This window comes from Bos indicus, chromosome 4, assembly GCF_029378745.1.
Source record: "Bos indicus isolate NIAB-ARS_2022 breed Sahiwal x Tharparkar chromosome 4, NIAB-ARS_B.indTharparkar_mat_pri_1.0, whole genome shotgun sequence".
Lineage (NCBI taxonomy): Eukaryota > Metazoa > Chordata > Mammalia > Artiodactyla > Bovidae > Bos > Bos indicus.
In genome coordinates this window covers 54,755,094-54,782,364 of record NC_091763.1, presented here as the reverse complement: position 1 = coordinate 54,782,364, position 27,271 = coordinate 54,755,094, and the positions used below count along the sequence as shown (strand labels likewise).

Here is a 27,271-nt window from a genome sequence, read left to right as displayed (position 1 = left end):
TTTTTCTGAAGATGAGATGACTGGAGAACTCAGGTAGAAGCAAGGACTCATGAACACATGTGTGTTCATTCAGGATCCACGTAATTTCAGGATATGTGTTATAAAAATACAAATGAAAATTATAGCCTGTGATTTTAAAAAAGTTGGGAAAGCTCATTAAGATTTATTACAGGTCCCAAATTTTGTAGTCCCAAAGCTTAACGACAGATGGTGGTGTAACTCCACCAATTTTGCAACCTCTACATTCAATTTAATGTTGTAACATAGATTGCCCTTGATTTGACTTCGGTGAAACTAGAATGTTCTCTTTTTCCTAAAATGTGTCTGGGAGCAGATTGAGTATAGGAGAATGTCTAAAAGGAGTCTGTTTATTTACTCATCTTCTGAAAACTGTAATGGATGTGAAAAATAGGAACCTGACAATGCCCGATTTTCTATGTGAAAAGAAAAATGTTTTACTTTGCATTTAAAGAAGACTTTTGTTACAATCTATTTGAAGTGAGTAATACAACTTTGAAGATGGTATTTCTAACAGGAAAAAAAAAAAAAAAAGATTTTAAAAACCCTGCCCCTTACCGTCTCTGCCAGCGATCTCTCCCCAAGTCAATTACATTTTTAGGTATTAGTCACAATTATACCAATTAAACGACTCTGAAGGAGAAAAATGTAATTGTTGTTAAACTGAAACTTTTGGAAATAACAGACCTGAGTGTGTGGATAATTATATTTTTATAACAAATAATAACTAAAATTCCAAACAGTTTACTCCGAGAAGCATTAACCAGCGTTTCTAACACTTGTCACTCGCTTAAGTTGTTTTCTTTCATCCTGGCTTCAGTCAGTCACATTTGGGATGGTTTATTTCAGTCAAGATGCGCTAGCAGGGACCATTTCGAACGAATTTATCTTTCGCCTTTACCGTAATAGAGCAGTGTCTCGGAATTTGTTGATTTGCGGTTCCATCGTAAAATAAACTTGAAATCAAATAAATTTTCGTGAGAGAACTTCGAGGGCCACTTGGTGAAACTCTTCAATTACCCAGTAGCTCCGTTTAACTTTCCCCTGGAACCTCTTTAAATGACTTTTGCAGACCCACGTGCTGCAAAGGACACTTGAGCTGTGGCTGCAACCCTGCTCAGCGACTACAGGGACAGAGTTTGGCTTCCCCCGTCTCTCTGATATGCAGAGTTTCGTTTCAAGGCTGCCGTGATCCAGTGGGCTGACCAGTGACTTGTGCAAAAGAAAACTATTCGTTCGCTGTTTGCCCTTTCTGCGTTTCCCTAAGCTGCGGAAACCCGGTTTTCCTATTATTATACTTTAACTTTTTTGGAGTGTGTTAGCACAGAGCGCTAAACCCCAGCCGGCTCCAGCAGCAGCGAGGCGAACAAAGCCTTCAGTGTTCGGGGCCATGTCGGGGCGGGGGAGGTGGGCGAGGGAAAGGAATTGCAAATAAATATATTTTATGACCACCCATCAACAAACTACGTGCCACCATGGCAGCCCCTGGTAGCCGGGCTGGGTCTGCACTGTGGACGCGGGAGCAGGCTGGAAGGGAGGCTACAGTAGAGGGGGAGCGAGCCGTAAGCCCCGGGCCTGAACTTTCACCTCTCGAACCCCGACCCAGCCCATTGGCTGCGGGCGAGGGGTCCGCAGAAGGCAGGGTTCCAGGCAGAATCTGCGTTCTCAACTCCCCGGGCGACTTCTCTGCTTGAAGAGTGGGTGGCCCGGGAATGATAGCAGGCGAAGAGGACACAGATAAACGGGGCGAAGTTAAACAGGGCGCCCAAGGGGGCTGCAGGCTCAGCTCCGCTTAGGAAGATCGCAAGCAGAGTACTCGGCCAGTCGAGAAAGACATGTTCCTCCAACTCAGATATCCATTTGCACTTCTTGGCGCCTGGCTGTTTGTACTCACAGGAAAGAAACGTCAGTGACTGAATTTCACCAAAACGTGTCTTTGTGTACAGAGTGAAAGGCTAACTAAACCCGCTCCTTTCTCAAGTCTCGAGAGCATAACCCCCTCTCTTTCGTCCTTGCTGGGAACTTGAACTTCTCTTCCAAGTTGCCCAGACTCATTTATAATAAGCCTTTCCCGTTCACTTCCTCCGTCGGACCCCTAGAGAGAAAGAAAAGTAACTGGGGTCGGTGTATACAGGGGAAGAAGGGGAAAAAAAAAAAAGGAGCTGCAGACCTTCTGTTTTGTTACCTTTATTCACAAACCCAGTGGAAAGATACATCCTCAGATCTCCAAGGATTTCGACGCCGTTTGTTCTGATCTTTTCCAAAATGTTTTCAGGTTAATTCAGAAAATCGGCCTTTTATTTAGGGTTGCTAGTGAAGTATAAACGCAAATTACTTAACGTAAAATGATCTCCTTCAGAAGGCGAGGTGGGATTATTTGCATCTGGCGTTTTGTAATTTAAATGATTGCTCCCTCCCTCCCTCCCCGCTCCCATCTTTAAAATTTTTTATTTGCCCACTATTCGGCCTGCATTTCGAAAAAAGACAATTTAAATAATAGCGAGGACACAGTCCACAAGCAGAGCACTTGAAGACTGCCTGGAGTTTTGAAGCTCACAGAAAGCACCGCGATTCAAAGAGCAACTCTACCTCTGCTTGTGCTCCTGGCAGGGGCCGTCTTCGCACGACCAGCCCCGTGGCTTATTGACTTAATTGGTTTCATTAGAAAATCTGACGGTGTGTTTACAGTTGTGGGTGCCAGGGCTGCTTCCTTCACGGGAGAACTGCAGGTTCTGGAGGGAAGAGTTATGCCAAGTGTGTGTGTGTGTGTGTGTGTCTGTGTATCAGTTCACGTCTGCCCTTTAGAAAAAGGGCGCGCTGCTCTTTGAGGAAAAGACTCAAAGGCAGAAGCTGGTGCTGCTCGTCCGTCTCCTCCGTCACCCCCTCCTCTCTTCTTCCACGGGGGGTGTTGGCGGGCAAAGCCCGGGGCCAAGGTCTGTTCACCACGGCCTCTCGGCTGCAGAATTTGGAGGAAAGTTTCAGCGCCTTTCGGAAAGCCGCGCTTCGCGACTGAAGTGCGAGCAGAGCGGCCGGTTCCGCCGCGGCACGCAGAGGACGCGGCGGGGTGGAGGGTCGCGCGGCCCACGGACGGGGGAGGGGCTGGCAGTAGCCCGCGGGAGGAACGGCCTGCCCGGAGCCGCGGTGGATACGGGCTCCTGAACAGCTCCCCCCCCCCCCCCCCATCGCAAATCGGGTCACGCGTGCCATCCGGGCCCGTCCCGTCCTCCCCTCGGTCCCGCGTGGGACCTGGCAGAGTCACACCCCACGGACGAGAGCGGGACTCGGGCGCTGGAGGCTGGGCCCGCGCACTCCCCACGCCGGCGTCTCGGCTTTGAAGTGCGAGCGGCAGTTCTGGCAGTTTCTTCTTTCCTTTCATTCCGGTTACTTTGCTCCCCTCAGTCACTGACAGGCCCGTCTCGAGAGCCTCAGACCCCCAAAGTCTCAGCTCGGCAACCCCTTCCTTCTAAGCTCCGCCCCGGCCGAACCGCAGCCCGGCGCCGAGCCGGTGACCAGGGCTGGGGGATCACGAGGAAGCCCGAGAACTCCCGGGTCCAAGTGAGACAGGAGCCCGACAACAATGAAGAGTGAGAAAGACACTCGGCCTCTCCACCCCAGGCCGCAGAGGCGCACACCGCGAAAAGAAAGGCCAGTCAGCGTTTTAACGCACGCTTGGGTCTCCCTTTCTGACTCTCGAGTACTTTAACTCCTTGCCACCGAGGGCTTTGGATCCCTTCGAGGCTTCCTGCACTTCACTTGGAATTCCCTGTTTCATTTGCCAGCAGCTCCGTCTGCTGAGAGGACGTACTTTAGGGACTGCCAAGAAGCAGCAGACACAACTCAGCTTTGCCAATACAGCATAAGGTTTTGTTCTCTCCTCCCTCCCCACCCCCTTCCTCGACTCGCCGTCTGGGTCGAGCGGGAGGGGGCGGAGCAGGAGGTGGGGAGAAAGGTGGGGGTGGGGGAAGATCTGGCGCCGAACAAACAAGTTCTCCAGCGAGTTGTTTACAGAGCAGGTGGACCTGACGTCAGCCAGGAGGCTCCACTGCAAATCCGAACAATATTCTGCGCCGCGCTTCCCCCTCCCTTAAAGAAGTTGGGGGAACGCGGGGAGATAGGTGGCTGGGGTGATGGGTATCCTAGCCAGCTGGTTCCAAATCACTTTGGGGATCAACAACAACAGTCAACAATAACAAGGCAAAGTAAAACAAACACAAACAAGTGGCCCAGCAGTACTTTAGAATCCTCGGAGGCGTCCCTTCCCCCACCCCGCCCCTCCGAGAAGAGGCGGCTCCGTGCGCCGTGTGTGTACAGTTTGCATTGCCAACAACACGCGCGCGCGACCGGGTGCGCGCGCTCGCCAGCGCACACTCATACACATAGAGACACACACACACATATACAGACACACACACACACACACACACATACAGATCCGGGTGGGGGGAGCGGCAGCGCGAGACAGCGCGAGCCTCCGAGAAAGCGCGAGACACGCCGGCTCGTGCAGCTCTGCGGCGGCCGCTGCGCCCCGGCTCCAACCCCGCGCAGCCAGCCCGTGAGCGCCGGTCCGGGTTATTTATGCGGCGGCCGAGTCCGCCAGCTGCGGCTTCCACCAGCCCCCCCCTCCCGGGCGCGCCCCGACTCGCGGCAGCAGTTGTCGGGACTCGCGCGTCGGTGTGTTGTTTGTGGGCTTCTGCCTCGGCGCCGCGGGTGCCACCTCCCGGGACGCTGCCCAGCGTCCCCGGTAGCGGTAAGTTTGTTCACCCTCACTCTGGCGCGCGGCACCTCCGCCCCTCACGCCGTCCCCGCCACCTCTATGCCGGGCCGGGCTTCGACTTTACTCTGCTCCGCGCTGCTGCCGGGGCGGCGGCAGCAAAGTTTCGCCCCAGTCGCTGAGCTCGGCGCGGCTGGGCGAGTGTGACATGTGTCAAATTTCGGCTCGGCATCGGGGTCGCGTTCCGGACCTAACATCACCACTTGTTGTTCTTTTTCATGTGGCTTTGTGCTGAGGGGAAGGGGGCGTCCAGAGAGGGGAGGCTGCCTTTGGCTCACGGATGATTTTTAGTTTTGTATTCGAAAATGTTGCCTTGTCCGGCAACAGACTCCAGACCGCGGCTGGAGGAAAATGTGTGTGGAAACAGCAGATGTGTTTGTTTACTTTTATTTTTATTGTGTGTTGTCTTTTCCTTCTTCTCCGCGCCTCCCCCCCCTCCCCCCAACCCCAGAGGAGGAGAAACAACAGTAAAAACATCTGGCGTTTGGAAGCACATACTTTATTGTCCAACTGCTGACCTTTATTTACTCAGTTGGGCAAGTGCACGCTTCTCGTCTCTGAGTTACACACTTTAGCGTATATTTCACAAGTACTTCTTGGGGAATGGAGGCAGAGAAGGGACACTCCTGCTTCTCCAGTGAAGAAACTCCTGGCCCCTAGTGACACTTGGGGATGATCGTGCATCTCGACTGCTGCCCCCGCTCGCGCTCTTTCCCCTGTCCACGGTTAGCAGGACCCGCTTCACCCGGGATATGTCTTGGTCTTACTTTTATTCCGCTTTGGAGAGGTCTCCATACTCTGAGGGTGGGTTTGGGGTGAAATCGCGCCTCCGGGTCCTTCAGGGAGGGGACGAGGGATGGGCGCAGATACCTTTCGGAGAAAAGAAGGGCTTCTCGGTTGACTTTTACCTGTAAGTCCGCGGAGGCCCCGGGCGAGCGGAGGGCAGACTGACGCACTGGGTTGACTTTGACCGCGAGGAGCGCGGGGCCCGACGCCCCTTCGCGCTCGCGGCGGCGCACGTGCGGCGGCGGCGCGGGCCGAACCCACTGGGTGGCCGCGCCCGCGTGTCTCCCGCACGCCTCTCCCCGCCCCGCCGGCCAGAAGGCGCCCCGACACCCTGACATGAAGGCTAGCGTCTACGGGGACCTGTCCCTTGCCGTGGGTGTTCGGGTTGGTCTAGAACAGGGAGGAAAAGTTGCCCTCCTGTCCTCAGACTCTGGGATCTCTTAGGTGAGTCTCTCAGAGCACCTGGCGCGCGGGTGAACTCATTAGGAACAACGAGAAGGAAAGGCACGTGCGAGTCTGGAGCATTTGAGAGTGGAACTCGCGCGCATTTTACACGGGGACGGGGCGAGAGAGGCAGAACTGGACACGGCTTGGGAGGCTCCTCAGATTCCGGAATCCCCAAGGAGCTAGACCCATCTGTGTATTTGTTTATTCAGCTTTTTAACCAACAGATTTAAACCACTTAATGGACAGCTGCTGTCTGTAGTGCTCCTATCCCTCCCGCCACACACACCCCCCTCCCAGTTTCTCTCACCACATGTTGAAATCCAGTCAGTTTCTTGATCTTGAGGATTGTTCCTCGAGTACTGTTTGCTCCCAGGTGGCCAGGCTTTCACGACGCGAGTGCTCAGAAGGGCGGGAAGGAGAAAGGGCGTGGAAGACCTGTGGGAGTGTTAGGTGTGTATATTTCTAGTCATCATGGATTCAGAAGTGCTGAAAGAGCCACCTCCCCAACTTGCCCAGAGCCTGCTTAGAAGAATAATTAAGTAGTAGCAGGTAAGCCAAGGTGAGAAAGTGAAGCTCTAGTGTCAAGTAGCTCAAGTGGACTTTTTCCAGCTGGAAGTATTTGGGGAGATTTACTTTTGGAAAACAAAAGTTTGCCTGGAAGGCACATCTTTGCACACTCTCCTAATTCAGATAGTTTGTTTAGGCTTCAGTGGAGACGGAAGGGGTGTGTTTAATAGCACGTCTATGCTAGAGGTCAATACTAAACAAAGATGAGCTTTGAGAGATTTTCATCTTCAATTTTGCATTATGGCATACCTCAGGAAATGTTTTATGTTGTCAAAAGTCCTGTTTATCTTTTCTGTCACTGTGAGTTATGGATGGGTACATTCTCAGTGTCCTGGAATTTTAAAATGTAGTGTTTGTTTAATACTGCTAAACAATTATTTACAATTTTGAGTTATTTGTGTATGCATTAATAAAGTGGGTATGGAGTTATGTACACTGTGATCACTAGGTTTGTACAATGTCATTTTCAGCTTTAAAGCTTTTAAAGTCATTCCCTCTCTCCTTCCTTCTTTCCTTCTCCCTCTCCCCCTTTCTGCCTTCCTTCCATTTTATTACTAGACTAGACCCATGTTCAGTAGTTGCTTAGTTCAGTACTTCTTTAAGAAACCCACTGCTTCATTGTTATCTAAAACTAAGTGAGAGAAATGTTTAATTGTGATTAAATTACTAACTTTTAAAGAGACCAGAAACCTGATGATACAGCCCTGTTGGTGACAGAAGACACTCAATTTTAAAAGATCATCTTAAAGTTCACTTTTTAAGTACAAGAATACAAAAAATTAAGGGAATAATTTTTAAATTCAGTTTAAATATGAGTACAATAACTTTTCTTTTTTATACATAATTTATTAAATTACCATTACACTACAATTAATACCAAAATAGAAAAAAAGGGAAATATATGCAAATAACAATTATGTACTATTTTAAGCTATTTTTCAAAATTTTTCAACTTATACTTTAGGATTCAGCGTGATAGGAATTCTAGAACTGAATATTCAAATGAAAAGAGACCTTTAATTACATTATGATGTGAATAGATTAATAGTTATATCTGAGTAAACTGTGTTCCAGTTTCATTTCTTTGCACTGATGGTAGTGTAGTGGGTTTGCTTGAAAAAAAAAAAAAAATCCTTGTAGTATTCTATAAACTTAAAATAGGGGTAAATTGTTGTATGTGACACATTATAAAATTAGGAAGAAAGGTGAACATTAAAATCACAGGTAACCTATAATGAGAAGTTACATTCCTTTTGTACAAGCAAAGACTCAGAAACACAAAACAACTCTCTTTGCATAACTATTAGAATTGTACTCTATGAAAAGTATGTTTAAATATGTGAAAATGCCTTCATGGCTTGATTGAGACTCATAGAGCATACAGTAAAATATTGAACATAACCAGATAAATTTACCAGACATTTTATTTTAAGAGAACATGTGAGGGATATGGTACTTAATTACATAAAAGAGATATCATTTGTGATACATTTAAAGATTTATGCTGCTCTGCCTTATCATTCTGTGTTGACACTCATGTTAGATCAACTATTAGTTATAATACTGATAGAAAATGGAATGATGGAAATGGTCATGTATTTCTGTCTCTCAGTGAAGTCAGAGAGACCACTGACTTGTAAGAAGTTCTCTTGGCAAGAGTGTTGCTAAACAAAGTTGCAAATCACTGTTGAGTTGCAAAATGATGTTAATTTCATTATAATTACTGAATACTAATTCATGGCACAGTTATTTTTTTCTTTAACTCTGTGATATATCATAGTACTCTTAGTGATAAATGAATGGATCTAAAATATTCTAACCAGTGCACAGATTCATTCTGCCCTTTGATAAAAAGATAGTTTATTTCTTATCTTAGGCCCAATAAGATTTTAAGATTTGCATAGATTTTTGAAAATAACCTTATCTATGTAGTCCTTAATTCATAGAGTTCTAACAAATTTGATCAAATCCAACCCAGAAAGATTGTTGTTTACCTTCTTAAGCCTTCTGAAAAAGTAATCCAGGTTCTTGAAACTTTACTTAGACAAATCCCAGTGCTTATGGTCCACAGATAGTTTAATGAGTAATTTGAATTTTGTATGCCATAGTTAATGTCTCTTCTTTTTTTGGATGATGTGGACATTTATCTCTTAACATATTCAATACTTGGACTCCAGGCATATCACTTTCAGAGTGTTATCAGGTAAAAATAATTTAAGTTCTTTGGGCTCTTTTCCCCCTTGAGGTTTAAGTCATTTTCGTTGCTTTCTTATGAAGTTGTTCCAAACGTTAGCTACTTCATTTGTCTCATAACTATTTTTTAACACCCTAACTAAGCATAGTTAGGAGGGTTGCTTAAACATATCATTACTTTTTTTTAAGTCCAGAATTGGTTATATGAAAATTCATTACTGTTGAATTATATAAATACTAATAAGTAGAATAGTCTTTCCTTGTAGGTGTTCCTATCTATTAAATGATACTTACTTCCACTTGCCTATTTACTTCTGTCTTATCATTACCTCTGATGTATTGTTGTATATATTCTTTGCTTTGCACTGTATTTCCATCTAGTCCCTGCCCCCAATTTTCCAGACAAAATACACAAAAAAAGGAGAGTAATTTTGGTGAAATATAAAGAGATATTATAGCTAACAGGTCAGTGTTAGAATATTGAGATGCTGGAGAGAGATCCTCAGAGAAAATTTAGATTTATTATGTTCCAACACTATTAATGTTAAAATAAAAAGTAAACCTGTGTATGTGGGTGACTTATTTGCAGTAACGGTTTTCAACTGTTTTTTTCTCTAAATAGATGCTTCAATGACTTGCTGTCTTATCAGTTGTAATGTTAAATATTGGCCTAATTATTTTTAGGTGCATAATCCCAATTTTGCAATTGGAGTGACTAGGAATTTGTGTTTATTTGGACAAAATTTTGTCCAGCAGCCAAATTAAGATATGCTGTAAAATCAGGTATGTTTGTATCACTCCTATTTAATTTTAAAACAACTTTATGTTGTAATGATTTGTAGCTTATAGTTCACATTGAATCCTAATACTTTTTCATTTTGGGCTTGTGAACATTGTTTACTCTCTAAATTGACTTGTATCTGATCATTTGTCCAGTTTCCTTTACATGAACAATTCAAATTCTTACATTCCCTCAATTTATATAATTCAATACATTTTAATGTGAGATTTTATTTAAAAATCCATTTTGTCCACAAATTATCTGTGGAGTCCAAGTTCAGTTTTTTTTTAATTCCTTGATATTTGAAATATGTGTTCCTGGAACTATATTCTACTGATTGAATTCAACTTCTCAAACAGTTGTACACTATTTTTTTTTCACTGGAATCCATCAAGGATCTTCAGAACATACCTTTCCATTATATTGATAAATATGTCATACTGAGCTGACATCTTCATTCCTTTCTGCTGTAGCAAATTATTTTCATTAGCAAGAGCATATAAAATTTAAATGTTGAAAAAGCACACTGCTATGAAGCAAATGAATCCCCAGGGGTTTAAAAGCTCTCAGCATTTTTAGTTTATTAATAATGTTCCTCAATTTCCTTTGATTTCTGCCTTAGAAGCCTTAAAATATACTTTGTGGAAGATAATGTTGGTTTAAAATTTAAGTTTTTAGTGTTGCTTTTTAAAGCTCTTTGTAACAAGTCGGAAAGATTTGTGCCATGAAACTATCATAAAAATTTTTTAAAACAGGTTAAGGACATTAAATTTCTCAAAGAAAGGATGCTATTGCAAAGAACATAGTTTCTCTGGTATCCATTTCTTTCTTTTCTTTCTTCTCAACTTTTATGATGCTATTTTCTGTGAAAGTTTTCTTTTTTGCATCATTTTTGTTTTGTATCATTTTGGTACACATACAGAACTACCACTTTGCAACTTTTTCTCAATTTAAGGAAAAAATAACAAAGTTTCCTAAAGTGTATTTTAGGGGGTAAGAAAAAATCTTGTGGTAGACATATTTCAGAGAAAGTGTTTATAAAATTTCTTGCTGGCAGATAGTGAGGAGAAACTTATAGTACACTAATCCAAATATCTTAACATCTTAGCATATGTAGACTGTCATAAAATCATCTCATTTAAAAAAGAAAAAAACATCCCAACATCCTTAAAAAATATTCCTCACCATTACTTCACCCAAATTTATGTTCCAGGATTTGGTTGATCTATATTTGTATGCCTGTAGCTAGCTCTTCATTTCCTTTTTGTCTTCATTTTCCCCCCTTTCTCACTACGTCTTTTACTTTAGCTAAATTATGTCCCCCCAAATCTTGTTTTATACACCTAATTACTACCCCCTCATTACCCGTCTGATCAGGTAGACCATCAGCTACTCCCTGATTTGATGCAATAGCTGCTTAATTTTCCCTGTTTTCTCCCTTCAGGTACAACAGTTTATTCTCCAAGTAGCAGTGACCTTTTGAAGATTTATCTATCTGATTATGTCACTCTTGAAAGGTGTAAATCTTCCAACAACTTCTTATGTCTCTGAAAATAAAAGACAAGGACCTTACTAATGTCTGTTTTACTTGACCCCTGCTCTCTGTCTCACAGTATTTCCTATCATTTTCCTCTTATTCAGTCAACCCTAGACACTGACTTCCTTGACATTCCTCAAAATGGGATCAGCTATTTCCCACTTCAGAGTTTTCCTCTGTCTGTCTGTAATGCTTTGTCCTCAGGTATCTTCATTAACTTCAAGTCTCAGCTCAAACATATCCTTATGGCAGCCTTCTCTGCTTGTCGTATCTAAAATAACAAATCATCATTGCTCATGCTCGTCACCTTTATCATATGTTGATTTCCCCTAGAGCACTATCAACTGACTTTTAAAAGATTTTTTCTTTATTTATAGTCTCAATGACAATGTGTATCCCATGGATACAAAGTTTTCTTTTGGGCACTGTTCTAATCCGGTGTTTAGAACATGCCTTGTACTTGGTAGGAACTCTAAAACTAAATATTGAATTAAGGAATGTATGACTTTGTGGAGGTCCAGCAGGTTACTTCTGTCTGTATCATTGTTCCATTTTGTGTATGTGTGTCACTGAAATTCCTTTTCACCTTACTTTTTCATCTTGCACTCGTCTTATACCATATTTGGGAAACTGTTCATTACTGTATTGGCCAAGACATGACTCTCATCTTGGGTGAGCATGCTGTAAGTTCAGTTTTCTGTATCTTTTTTATTCTTGACCTGAGACTATAACTTAACTTGAAAGTTGTGTGTAGATATTAGTGCTTTTGGACAAAAAATGCACAATAGTTGAGTGCTTCAATATCATAATGCTTAGGACCATTGAACTGACGTATTTAATCATAGAACTCATCATTGTATCTGGAAGAAAAGCTATGATAAACCTGCTGCTGCTAAGTCACTTCAGTCATGTCCAACTGTGTGCGACCCCATAGACGGCAGCCCACCAGGCTTCCCCATCCCTGGGATTCTCCAGGCAAGAGCACTGGAGTGGGTTGCCATTTCCTTCTCCAATGCATGAAAGTGAAAAGTGAAAGTGAAGTCGCTGAGTCTTATCCAACTCTTAGCGACCCCATGGACTGCGGCCCACCAGGCTCCTCTGTCCATTGGATTTTCCAGGCAAGAGTGCTGGAGTGGGGTGCCATTGCCTTCTCTGATGATAAACCTAGACAGTGTATTAAAAAGCAGAGACATCACTTTGCTGACAAAGGTCCATATAGTCAAAGCTATGGTTTTTCCGGTAGTCATGCGCGAATGTGAGAGTTGGATCATAAATAAGGCTGAGCACTGAAGAATTGATGTTTTCAAATTGTGGTGCTGTAGAAGACTCTTGAGAGTCCCTTGGACTGCAGGGAGATCAAACCAGTTAATCCTAAAGGAAATCAACCCTGAATATTCATTGGAAAGACCGATCCTGAAGCTGAGTTTCCAATACATTGGCCATCTGATGCAAAAGAGACGACTCATTGGAAAAGACCCTGATGCCGGAAAGACTGAAGGCAGGAGAAGAAGGGGACAGCAGAGGATGAAATGGTTGGATGGCATCACTGACTCAATGGACATGAATTTGAGCAAACTCCAGGAGATCATAAAGGGCAGGGAAGGCTGGCATGCAACAGTTCATGGGGTCCCAAAGAGTTGGACACAACTGAACAACAACAACATCTTAATATGAGTAGCATAATTAGTGTATATAGATGTTCCTAATGTTTATACTATGAGTACAACATGGGCATTCAAAGTGTTTCTGGGGGTTGATGAGGAAAGAGGGAGGGGAAGGGGTTAAGTCAAGGTCTTTTCTAAAACCGTATCTAGATTGTTGTTGTTATTCTGTGGTATAATAAGACAGATAGTTTTACTTTATTTGCATTGGCACACATATCATCATTTATAACTTTTCTTTCATTCTTTCAGTATCCATCTTTAACAGAGCAGGTTAAGGATTTATGATTTGTTGGAAAGTCCATCTTTCTGAATTTAAAATACTATTCTTTGGTTCGTGCAGGTCACATTGGTACATATAATACCACACGGATCCACAGATTTTATTCTCGTAAATCTAATGTCCTGTAGAGTTCTCTTTCACATACTTTGTACATATTTAAAATTTGTATTCGCTTGCTCAGCAGTTTTGTTCTAAGTATCTTGAGAAAGGGGTATGTAATCCTCACTATTGATAATGAGAAAAGAGGCCTGTCTTTGCCTACTTCGTCTCATTTCCCTGTTTCTCTTTCCTCTTTGAGACAAATTATAAGATCTTTCAGAATAATTCTGATATCTTATTATACCATGAGTGAATGTGTGATCCTTGAAAAACTCTGAACAATGACACAGTGTGGCTTTATTATATTACTACCTCACTTTTTCCTTTCAAAGAACTTACTAACTTATGCCTGCCTTTTTTTTTTTTTTTAATCCTGGTCCTTAGGTAATCATTGCCCTCTTGTCACCATCTGGCTATTCCAGGTCCCAATGTGTTCTCTTTTCCTTGTTCCAAGCAGGAAATATATTTTTATTAAAGGCCTTCTCTGATAATGGTGATGCATATTAGAATGTGGATGAAAATGACTCCTCCTGGGAAGCACAGTTATCTCAGATAGTAACATGGCCTGCTTGGTTTACTGATCAGGGCTCCATAGTGAGTGCCAGGAGACCTGCACCCAGTTTCTTAGTCTGACTTTCAACTATTGTGCAATATTGGGTGGATCTTTTCCTTCAAAATTAAAAAGAGATTGGATTAGTTTTTAGGTTACTTTCAACTGAAACCTTTTATGACATACATAAGTCAAATTTGAAGCTGTAAACAGGTTGTCTCTTACTACAATATAAACACACAGGTAAAAATGACTGGGAGAAAAAGATAATTCCTAAAATAAAGACAATTAAAACCAACAAAAAATTACCATAAATATCTTTGCTTATGAAACTCAGGGGGCTCGGTTAAAAAGGAATTTTTCTTCACTTGTCTTAGCCCACTTGGAATTTTCACATCACTCCCCTCCTTCCCGGTCAGCAACGGAGCCTCACCTTGTTTAACCAGGATGCTGAGACAGGGAAAGGAGAAGTGAGTGCACGTGGAGTTGGTCATGTCAGGGTTGAGAAAAATAAGTAATTGCCTGGCATCCTGTTCCCTGAAGCACATACCATTAACATCCCATAAATATTCATTTCTTTACAATTTTGCCTTGGTCCTGTGGTCATTCACATATTTAGCTTTTGGTGGCATCAACTCAGAAATAAAATGTACAGTTGGATGAGCTGTTTGATAAGCTTTGTCTTTTTAAAATTAGAGCTCTCCTTTTTAATGGACCTTACACACACACACACACACACACACACACACATTTTTTAGAACCGACATAAAATGTTGGGCTGTCTCATGGTCCAATCTATGCATTGTACTACATTAAAACACAACTCTCAACTGTAGGGGTGCTGCATGTCTTTGCTGCAGTTTGGCTTAAAGGGAGTAAGTAACACAAGGGTTTATACAGTGCACCACATAGGAAGTTAGGCCCCACATTTCTTGAGACATCTGTTTTTCTTCCCTAAAGAACTGCTGAAAAGTCTTTAGAGCCTCATCTAAGTTATTCCTTCACTGCTTTGCTGCCCCACCCCCTAGTCAAGTGATGCATGCATTTACACCAAGTGTGCATGCCCCACCGAGTGTGCCGTCCTGTGTGTAGTGTAGTGTCTGTTCTCATTCTGGCTACTTTCCTTGTGACAAATTAGCCTATATGTAGACAAATAAGGAGCCACAGATTGCGTCTCAGAAGGTAGGGGATTATGAATTGCAGTAGTTTTTAGCAGTGATGTAAGCTTGCAAATGTTCATTTTTCAGTACATTTTACCTTGTATGTTGTAGAGCTAACCTTTTTGGCACCTAGGACCATTTTCAAGGACAAATTTTCCACAGACCAGGGGTGGGGCAGGGGGAATGGTTTCAGGATCATTCAAGGGCATTACGTTTATTGTGTCCTTTATTTCTATTGTTATTACACCAGCTCCAACTCATATCATCAGGCATTAGATTCTGGAGGTTGGGGACCCCCGTTGTAGAGAATGTATACTCCTGTAACTAAAAATAAAGTTCATTTGACAGCCTTTGTGTTGTCCCAAAGAAAGTACTTTTAAATTTATATTTTCTTGATCTATTTATAATATTTCTCTACTTTCAGAAAAGTGTGCTTTTAGGTTGCCCTTGTATCACTTCCAATTCTGTGCTGTTTTGTAATTTTCAGTAATTTCAAACTGTCCCTAGTCCTGCATGTCTGTTGCTGAAACTATTGGACAAGTAGAAGAAAGGCAATGTAACTTTTTATTTCTAATTGGTATTTGATTTTACATAGCTGTTCTCTTTGATATCCTTCTAATTGTGTCCTGGAAAAATCTCATTCCCACTGGACTGAAACGATGCTAGATGCTAAAATGTGACTAAGTACTTGCTTACTCGTATTATTATATTAAAGGAACATCATTATTATAAGTATTGTTTTTATTTTGAGAGACAACTTGTTTTTATGACTATAGAAGATCGAATTTTAAAGGCAAATGTACAATAATAGAGAATATATGGTAACAAGCTATGAATAAATAGTAAAGTATTTAATACTTATTTTCTTATTATTCGAAGTACATTTTTATGAGAGGACATTTAAAATAGAATACAAATGATTATTTTATTTTTACATGTCTACTTATAATATATTTGAAAATATATTTGATTATTTTTACAAAGCTATTTGGCTATACATTTGATGTTTCATTTTAAAATAAGGTATTGGCTACTATGTTGTAGAAATGATCCTGATAATTTTCTCTCAGAATTGTTACTTGTTACTTTCACTATGATTTATTCATTTTACAAGTTATATTTTAAATGCTCATCTTTACAAAGTTGTTTAAATATCAGACATAATTTGTTTTGTTTTTTCAGGAGAAAACTATCAGATGTAATCTTTTTATTTTTAATTGAACTATAGTTTATGTATAATATTGTGTTTCAGGTGTATAGCAAGTGATTCAGTTATATATTCAGATTCTTTTCCCTTATAGTTTATTACAAAATATTGAATATAGTTCCTTATGCTATACAGTAAATCCTTGTTTATTTTTTATATAATATTGTGTATCTGTTAATTGTATACCACTCATTTATCCCTCCCTCCGTCCTCCTTTCCCCTTTGGTAATCACAGTTTGTTTTCTATGTATGTGTGTCTGTTTCTGTTTTGTAAATAAACTCATTTGTATTATTTTTTAGATTCCACATATAAGTGATATCATGTATGATATTTATCTTTGTCTGATTTACTTCACTTAGTAAGATAATCTGTAGGTCCATTCATGTGCTACAGTGGCGGTATTTCATTCTTTTATGGCTGAATAATATTTCATTGTGTACACACACTCACTCACTCACTCTGTATCTTCACTCATCTGTTGATGAATGATTAGGTTGCTTCCATGTCTTGTCTGTTGTAAACAGTGCTGCTATGGACATCGTGGTGCATGTATCTTTTCAAATTCTGGTTTCTTCCAAATACATATCCAGGAATTGAATTGCTGTATCATATAGTAGTTTTTAGTTTTTTAAGGAACCTCACTACAGTTTTCCAAAGTGACTGCATCAATTTACATTTCCACCAATGCTGAAGGAGGATCTCCTTTTCTCCACATCTTCTCTAGCATTTATTATTTGTAGACTTCTTTTTTTTTCCCAGCCACCTCATGTGTGACTTGCAGGATCTCAGTTCCCAGACCAAGATTGAACCTGGGTCATACAACAGGGAAAGCCTAGACTCCTCACCACTAGGCTACCAGGAACTCTGTATTATTTGTAGACTTTTTAACTATTATGGCCATTTTGACCACTGTGAAGTGATGCCTCACTGCAGTTTTGATTTGCTTTTAACTAATTTGTGACCTTGAACATATTTTCATGTGCCTGTTGGCCATCTGTGTGTCTTCTTTGGAGAAATGTCTGTTTAGGTTTTCTGCCCATTTTTTGATTACATTGTTTGGGTTTTTTGATATTGAGCTGTATGAACTGTTTGTATATTTTGGAAATTAAACCCTTGTCAGTCATGTCATTTGCAAATTCCTCATAGTTCATAGATCGTCTTTTCATTTTGTTGATGGCTTCGTTAGCTGTGCAAAAGCTTGTAAGTTCGATTAGGTTCCATTTTTTTCTCATTTACTTTTGCTTTTATTTCTTTTGCCTTGGGAAACTGATCTAAGAAAATATTGCTATGATTTTATTGTGCTTTATTAACAACACAAAACATTTTAATTGATCATCTTTACAAATTTGTTTTAAGCTCTACAAATTTTTCAAGTTTTAATTAAAGAAAATGTGTATGCAATAAGTTCACATCTTTCTAGTGTACAGTTCTGTATGTTTTCACAAACATAGTTGTATACTCACTACCACAATTAAGATGTGGAACAGTTCCATCATGCTCCAAAATTTTTTCATGTGAATTTTAGTCAACACCTCCTCTCATCTTGTAGTCTCTGGTACCACTGATCTATTTTCTGTCCCTGGAGTTTTGTTTTTTAAAGTGTGTTTTTTGGGGGAGGTGAGAAGGCAATGGCACCCCACTCCAGTACTCTTGCCTGGAAAATCCCATGGATGGAGGAGCCTGGTAGGCTGCAGTCCATGGGGTCCCTAAGAGTCGAATACGACTGAGCCACTTCACTTTCACTTTTCACTTTCATGCATTGGAGAAGGAAATGGCAACCCACTCCAGTGTTCTTGCCTGGAGAGTCCCAGGGACGGGGGAGCCTGGTGGGCTGCCGTCTATGGGGTGGCACAGAGTCGGACACGACTGAAGCGACTTAGCAGCAGCAACAGTCTTTTTAATTGAGTGAATTTGATATTGTAGCACTGTTTACATTTATGAAGTCCACCATGTTACAGTTTGTAACGTGGTCTCTATTGTAGCCGTATCTATCACATCACATAATTGCAGTGCAATATTGTTGTCTCTCTTCATTATACTGTGTAGTGAATGTCTATGGCTTATTTACTACTCCTTTCAAGTTTGTACCCTTAAACAACATCAATCTCATCCCCCCATCCCCATCTCTTGGTAACCACCTATTTTGCTCTCTGATTTTACAAGTTTGACTTTGTTAGATTCCACATTTATGTGTGGTATCAGACAGCACAAGCCTCTCTGACTTGTCTCAGCATAATGTGCTCAGGGTCTAGCCATGATGATGCAAATGGCAGGATAAGGCTTCCCCAGGGTAAAGAACCTGCCTGCCAGTGCATGAGACATAAGAGACTCAAGTTCAATCCCTGGGTTGGGAGAATCCCCTGGAGGAGGGCATGGCAGTCCACTCCAATATTCTTGCCTGGAGAATCCCTTGGATAGAGAAGTGTTATATGTTATATACAAGTGTTATATGCATTATATACATGTATATAATACTTCAGTCCTGTCTGACTCTTGTATAATGTATTTATACAAATTGTATAAAATACTCATGTATAATATATATGTATATACTATATCTATATGTACGTATTACACTCAACTCTGTGTTATTAATCATGTGGTATGTAACCTTCAGAGGCAGGCTTCTTTCATCTAGCTTATGCGTTTGAGATTCATCAAATTGTTGTGTATATCAGTTTTGCCTTCGTGAGAATGTAGTCACTTGTTCCTATCATAATTTCTTAGGAGTTTATAATTCTCCTCTCATTTCTTATTCAAGTATGTTTGTTTTGTAGATTATTGCATTTTATTTTGACTTATAAATTGACTTTGCTTATGAACTAGAGCATTTACTATTTGATCTTTTCTGAGAATTAGTTTGGGGCCCTCTCCATAGCTGTCTACTCTCATTTCTATTTCCACTCTTAGTCTCTATTGTCCTCATACTTCTTTCCTTTGTTCTCATAGATGTTTGTTGTTCTTTTCACTCCTTTTCATCTGTTTGACAAGTTGAAAGATGTACAGCCCATTCAGGTAGTTAGCTTTTAAAGAAGAAGAAGCTCATTATCAGTTGATTAACAATACCCATTCATTTATTCAGTCACTTACTCGTTTATTCATTGATTACTGATCACCCACCATCTGTAAGTGGCAAAAGAAGTAAGAAGAATCCAAGAATCCTAAAATTGAAACCTTTGAGATAATAAATTAAAATTTTGTTCTCCCTTCCAAATCAGGTGGGAGATGGAGACAGGGTTAGTTACCCAGGGGCCACTGTCAGATGGCTTATGGACTGCAGTGTATGGAAAAATAGTATAATCAGAGAGGTAAATCAAAAAGTCGAGCTTCCCTTGTGACTCAGCTGGTAAAGAATCCACCTGCAATGCGGGAGACCTGGATTCAGTTCCTGGGTTGGAAAGAGTCCCTGGAGAAGGGAATGGCTGCCCACACCAGTACTCCCACACCTGCCAATGAGGAGACATAAGAGATGCAGGTTCGATCCCTGGGTCGGGAAGATCCCCTGTAGGTGGGCATGGCAACCCACTCCAGTATTCTGGCCTGGAGAATTCCATGGAGTGTAGTCCTTAGGGTCGCAAAGAGTTGGACACAACTGAGTGACTTTCACTTTCAAATCAAAAAGTCAGGTGGGCTGCTAAGGACAAATTGTCAGTTTGAAGAGGCCAACTAGGCTGAAATGGAACAGAAATCAGGGAGGCAAGACAGGAATGAAAATACACAAAATGCCTGGAGAAACCCTCTGTGGGTTGCCTTTTTTTACAGGTAAGAAATGAGTAATTTAAAGATATCTGTATGTGAGAGAGGCAATCCCCATTTTCATAGTCCTGGCTAGTGGCTTTGTAAAACTTACATGAATGAGTAACTAATTGTAATATTCAATAATTGACAAAATTTAATTGATAGAAAGTTCTTCCTTACATTGAATTGGAATCAATTAGCCATTATTTCTAACTCCACCTTTTGGTTTTACACAGACTATTTCACATAGATAACTTTGCAAATGTCTGAAAAATTTTTATAATCAATAAACCTTTCCTTTCTGAGGATAAAGAAGTCATATTTCTTCGGTTATCCTTTATATACACTCTGTGGATTTCTTTTACCCTTCACAGTTCTCATTACCCTCCTCTGGATATGCTTCTCTTTGCTGAAGTTTCCCTTTAAAATGTGTCCAGAGCTAAATACCATACCGTATGTATGTTCTGACCAACACAGAATGCAATGAAAATTTGTCTTCATTTTTTCTGTAACCTAATTGCAATTTTTTTTCAGTCATGTTACATTGCTACTAGAATGTTGCTTCATTTCATGTAAATCGCAATTAATATCAGTTTGAATATTGTAAAAAAATAGGATTTATATGTCTGTTACATTTGTTTCTTTATCATTTAGTGTATTCAGCATGTCAAGATTTTTAAAAATCTTGGTTCTATTATCTATGTTAACAATTGTGTCATCCATAATTTTGATTAATACATTAATACCTAGGCTTAATTATTTTTGAAGATATTGATCAGAACAAGGTTAAGAATAGAGCCTTTTTTAAACTCAGTGAGTAGGAGCTCTTTGATTTATCATTAATCCTTTGGATGGGATTATTTACCTACTGTTATACATCTGAAATTAATCATAAGTGTCATTATAAAAATGGCTAATATTTATTAAGCGGTAGATACTTTTCTAGGAAATTTGTGTGTGAATTTATTTTTCATACTGTCTTTATGAGGATTTATACTGTTATTTCCCCATTTTACCAATGGCAAAGCTGAGTCACAGGTTGTCCAGAACTGTGAAGTATCTGAGATTTTACTTGCATGGTAACAAATTAGTCAGACACTATTTTGTGGAACTGTATCAGAGAAGGCAGTGGCACCCCACTCCAGTACTCTTGCCTGGAAAATCCCATGAGCGGAGGAGCCTGGTAGGCTGCAGGCCATGGGATCGCAAAGAGTCGGACAGGACTGAGTGACTTCACTTTCATGCATTGGAGAAGGAAATGGCAACCCACTCCAGTGTTCTTGCCTGGAGAATCCCACGGATGGGGGAGCCTGGTGGGCTGCCGTCTATAGGGTCACACAGAGTCGGACACAACTGAAGCGACTTAGCATAGAAGACAAAGGACTTTATTACTCCTGATACAGTGAAGAGCAGGAACCTTATGCTTGGTTTGTTTCCTTGTCCCCCAAGTTCAGGGACTTCCCTGGTGGCTCAGATGGTCAATCAACCTGCAGTGCAGGAGACCCGGGGTTGGTGCTGGTGGTAGAGACCCTGCCTGCCAGAGCAGGAGACATAAGAGACACTGGTTTGACCCCTGAATTGGAAAGATCCCCTGGAGGAGCCCATGGCAACTCACTCCAGTGTTTTTGCCTGGGGAATCTCATAGACAGAGGAGCCTGGCAGGCTATGATCCATAGGGTCTCAAAGATCCGACATGACTGAAGTGACTTAGCATGCGTGCACCCCTAAGTCCATCAGGGGCTCCACAGAGTGGCCCAAGTCCATGTTGTACACTCTGTATCACTCTGTATTGCAGATGAGGAACTTCAAGTTTAGGAACCCTGATCTTTTGTAATGGGCTATAAGCAAACCTTCCCTTTGTTCAGAGGGAGGTATTATGGATATTCAAAGGCAATTTGGTATACAGACATCCATGAGAAAGATAGTCTAGAACAAAGGCTGTCAGTGCCTCTGCTCACAAAACATGCAGAAACTTGACCAATCTATGATATTTGCCTCTTAATCCAAGAATTTCCCCCAAAGTTACATAGGAAGTGGACTTAACAGTTGGCCATGAAAGACTTACTCCATACTTTCTTGGTCCAGGCATTGTACAGCCAATGCATTTCTCTGATCCACTCATCTAATAACATGTGAGACAAGAAAACAAGGTTTAGCATGACTTATTTTTAACAAATCCATGGCAGGCTTTTTTTTTTTTTTAAATGTAAGTGCTCACAAACCATCTGTTTAGTAACCTGTTGTAGAATTTTGTTGGGGAATAATGTCAAGATCACTGATCTTCATTTCCTAGAATCCTTTTACCTTCAAAAAATAAAATAACATTTGTCCCCTCTTATGTGTTACATCTGCTCTTGTTGTTTGTAACTCTTTCAAGGTTATCAAGTGTAGTTTAGTGATAACATATACAAGCTACTTTTTAAAGACACCTTAAAATTTTAACCTAGTGGTTCTGCATGACTGAACTTACTTAAAGTGACTCATGGCCCTCTTTTTAATTCCTGAGCTTTGATTTTCTCATTAATCATATTTGATTTTACATTTTAGTATAACTTTTCTTTTTGGTGAAGGTAAACTACGCAAGAATCAAGAAGTTCGACTGTATCTCAGTTATCTTAGAACCTACCACTGTCCCAAACACTAGGCTTATATCTTCTTTATTATTTTCTCCATATCTAAATATCTTGAAGTGTTCCTAGTTTTTTTGGGGGGGGTTGGGGTGAAGATTTGCAACAGCCCATTTTAAGAATTTAATAATATCAAAGCCTTGAGTCATGTTTCTGTAGTGTTTCTTGCCATGTAATATCACTTCTGAGGTTGAATAATCCCTGTGTAATGCTTTTTGTTTTTAAGATATTTTCTAATTAGTTTTGTTAGTGTCTTCTGAGACTGAAAGCTCATAATTTCACTTTTAATATCTCATAATTTCAGTAAATATTGATATTTATCCCAAACCGTTTTTATTTTAGAGTTTCATGCCAAGTCATTGTATATATGTTCAGTTCAGTTCAGTTGCTCAGTTGTGTCCGACTCTTTGTGACCCCATGAACTGCAGCACGCCAGGCCTCCCTGTCCATCACCAACTCCTGGAGTTTACCAAAACTCATGTCCACTGAGTTGGTGATGCCATCCAACCATCTCATCCTCTGTCATCCCCTTCTCCCCCTGCCTTCAATCTTCCCCAGCATCAGGGTCTTTTCCAGTGAGTCAGCTATTTGCATCAGGTGGCCAAAGTACTGAAGTTTCAGCTTCAACATCAGTCCTTCCAATGAACACTCAGGACTGATCTCCTTTAGGATAGACTGGTTGGATCTCCTTGCATCCAAGGGACTCTCAAGACTCTTCTTCAACACCACAGTTCAAAAACATCAATTCTTTGGTGCTCAGCTTTCTTTATAGTCCAGCTCTCATATCCATACATGATTATTGGAAAAACCATAGCCTTGACTAGATGGACCTTTGTTGGCAAAGTAATGTCTCTGCTTTATAATATGCTATCTAGGTTGATCATAACTTTCCTTCCAAGGAGTAAGCATCTTTTGATTTCATGGCTGTAGTTACCATCTGCAGTGATTTTGGAGCCCCCCAAAATAAATTCTGCCACTGTATATATGTGGAAGTTGGTAATTTTTTTTTTTCTGTAAAAGGCTAGATAGTAAATACAGGTTGTGGACCATTGGTCTCTATCACAACTATTCAACTCTGCCACTGTAATATAAAAGCAGCTATGGATGGCACCTAAGTGCATGAATGTGGTTGTGTGCCAGTAGTTTTATTTATGGACATTAATGTTTGAATTTTATATAATTTTCATATTTCATAAGATATACTTTTGATTTTGATTCAGCCATTTGAAACGATAAAAATGTATACCTCACAGACCATCCAAAATCAGGTGGTGAGCCAGTAGAGCTCACGATTATATTTGCCAAGCGTGCACACAAGCACACACACATATAGTTGTTGATATAAATATAGATACATCTTTTAAAGTTTCTGTTTCTAGAATCCATGCTGCATTTTGTTCACTGGCTTGGAACTGTGAGCTTAAAATTGACATGGACTTCTAAGAATTCTATGACAAAATTTTTTCTTATTTCTTCCTGTTTCATTTCTATCAAGTAGTAGTTCTCCTTCGGAGAAGGCAATGGCACCCCACTCCAGTACTCTTGCCTGGAAAATCCCATGGATGGAGGAGCCTTGTGGGCTGCAGTCCATGGGGTCACTAGGAGTCGGACACAACTGAGTGACTTCACTTTCACTTTTCACTTTCATGCATTGGAGAAGGCAATGGCACCCCACTCCAGTGTTGTTGCCTGGAGAATCCCAGGGATGGGGGAGCCTGGTAGGCTGCCGTCTATGGGGTCACACAGAGTTGGACACAACTGAAGCGACTTAGGAGCAGCAGAAGCAGCCAGGTATTTCTTGATTTTCTACTTTTGCATTCCAGTCCCCTATAATGAAAAGGACATCTTTTTTGAGTGTTAGTTATAGAAGGTCTTGTACGTCTTCATAGAACAATTCAAGTTCAGCTTCTTCAGCCTTATTGTTCAGGTCTTTGACTTGGATTACTGTGATTTTGAGTGGTTTGCCTTGGAAACAAATACAGATCATTCTGTCGTTTTTGCAATTGCATCAAAGTATGGCATTTCGGACTCTTTTGTTGACTATGATGGCTACTCCATCTCTTCTAAGGGATTCTTGCCTACCATAGTAGATATAATGGTCATCTGAGTTAGATTCACCCATTCCATTTTAGTTCACTGATTCCTAAAATGTTGATTTCACTCTTGCCATCACCTGTTTGACCACTTCTAATTTGCTTTGATTCATGGACCTAACATTCCAGTTCCTATGCAATATTGCTCTTTACAGCACTAGACTTTACTTCCATCACCAGTCACATCCACAACTGGGTGTTTTTGCTTTGACTCCATCTCTTCATTCTTTCTGGAGTTATTTCTCCACTGATCTCCAATAACATATTGGGCACCTACCGACCTGGGGAGTTCATCTTTCAGTGTCCTATCTTTTTGCCTTTTCATACTGTTCATGGGATTCTCAAGGCAAGAATACTGAAGTGGTTTGCCATTCCCTTCTCCAGTGGATCATATTTTGTCAGAGCTTTCCACCATGACCTGTCCGTCTTGGGTGGCCCTACACGGTATGGATCATAGTTTCATTGAGTTAGACAAGGCTGTGGTCCATGTGATCAGATTGGTTAGTTTTCTGTGATTGTTATTTTCAGTCTGTCTGCCCTCTGATGGAGAAGGATAAAAGGCTTATTGAAGCTTCCTGATGGGAGAGACTGACTGAGTTGGAAATTGGGTCTTGTTTGCAAAGACTAGATATCTCTTCAAGAAAATTAGAGAAACCAAGAGAATATTTCATACAAAGACGGACACAATAAAGGCCAGAAATGGTATATACCTAACAGAAGGAGAAGATATTAAGAAGAGGTGGCAAGAATACACAGAAGAACTATACAAAAAAGATCTTCATGACCCAGATAATCATGATGGTGTGATCACTCACCTAGAGCCAGACATCCTGGAATGCAAACTCAAGGGGCCTTAGGAAACATCACTATGAACAAAGCTAGTGGAGGTGATGGAATTCCAATTGAGCTATTTCAAATCCTAAAAGATGATGCTGTAAAAGTGCTGCACTCAGTATGCCAGCAAATTTGGGAAACTCATCAGTGGCCACACGACTGGAAAAGGTCAGTTTTCATTCCAATCCCAAAGAAAGGCCATGCCAAATAATGTTCAAACTACTGCACAATTGCACTCATCTCACACGCTAGTAAAGTAATGCTCAAAATTCTCCAAGCCAGGTTTCAACAACATGTGAACCGTGAACTTCTAGATGTTCAAGCTGGATTTAGAAAAGGCAGATGAACCAGGGGCCAAATTGCCAACATCCATTGGATCATTGAAAACACAAGAGAGTTCCAGAAAAACATTTTCTTTATTGACTATGCCAAGCCTTTGACTGTGTGGATCATAAAAAACTGTGGAAAATTCTTCGAGAGATGGGAAAGCCAGACCACCTGACCTGCCTCTTGAGAAACCTGTATGCGGGTCAGGAAGCAATAGTTAGAACTGGACATGGAACAACACACTGGTTCCAAATCGGGAAAGGAGTTCCTCAAGGCTGTCTATTGTTACCCTGCTTATTTATCTTATATGCAGAGTACATCATGAGAAACGCTGGACTGGAGGAAGCACAAGCTGGAATCAAGATTGCCGGGAGAAATATCAATAACCTCATATAGGCAGATGACACCACCCTTATGGCAGAAAGTGAAGAAGAACTAAAGAGCCTCTTGATGAAAGTGAAAGAGGAGAGTGAAAAAGCTGGCTTAAAACTCAACATTCAGAAAACTAAGATCATGGCATCTGATCCCATTACTTCATGGCAAATAGATGGGGAAACAGTGACAGACTTTATTTTTTTGGGCTCCAAAGTCACTGTAGATGGTGACTGCACTCATGAAATTAAAAGGTGCTTGCTCCTTGGAAGAAAAGTTATGACAGCATATTAAAGCTAGACAGCATATTAAAAAGCAGAGACATTACCTTGCCAACTAAGATCTGTCCAGTTAAAGCAATGGTTTACCCGGTAGTTGTGTATGGATGTGAGAGTTGGACTATGAAGAAAGCTGAGCACTGAAGAATTGATGCTTTTGAACCGTGGTTGGAGAAGACTCTTGAGAGTCCCTTGGACTGCAAGGAGATCCAACCATTCCATCCTAAAGGAAAGCAGTCCTGAATATTCATCGGAAGGACTGATGCTGAAGCTGAAACTCCAATACTTTGGCCACCTGATGTGAAGAACTGACTCATTTGAAAAGCCCCTGATGCTGGGAAAGATTGAAGTCAGGACGAGAAGGGAACAACAGGATTGCATCACCTACTCAATGGAAATGAGTTTGCATCAACTCAGGGTGTTGGTGATGGACAGGGGTCCTGGCGTGCTGTAGTTCATGGGGTCGCAAAGAGTCAGACATGACTGAGTAACTGAACTGAACTGAGTTCATTAATTACTCAACTTTTGTCATTATTATTATTACAGTGTCAGTCTGGATAATAAGTATAATGACCAGCAGAGTTATCAGTGCTCTAGTTAGTGAACCAAGAACAGTGTTCAAATCATTTTCTCTGAGATCAAGGCAAAGCAAAAATATCTGGAAGCTCTCCAACAGGTAGAAGAGTCATGTAGCATCGTGACTCGCAGAGGCAACATTAAGTATGAGGCAAAGATTTGACATGACCCACAGCTTTTTATCTACTCTTTGGTACATGAGGTTATGTGTAGACCAGAGGCCCAGGATATGATTAAATGGGTGAAGTATCTGACTGGAATCATGAATTTGAAAACTTATCACGAAAATGTTCTCAATCAGCCAGAAAGTCTGTTTAAGTAGGTTTTACTTCTGTGCTTTTGGGTAAGGGGGATCTGCTACTGTA

General features: G+C 41.0%; 1 protein-coding gene across 5 annotated transcripts in view; it reads left to right on the top strand.

Annotated features, from left to right (window-relative positions):
* The first annotated feature begins 4,342 nt into the window (after positions 1-4,342).
* Positions 4,343-27,271, top strand: part of FOXP2 (forkhead box P2) — a 661,054-nt gene continuing 638,125 nt past the window's right edge. For all 5 annotated transcript variants that reach the window (XM_070787815.1, XM_070787814.1, XM_070787813.1 and 2 more), the window contains exon 1: positions 4,343-4,765. The gene's annotated coding sequence lies outside the window, so the exon portion shown is untranslated. The remainder of the gene's footprint in view (positions 4,766-27,271) is intronic.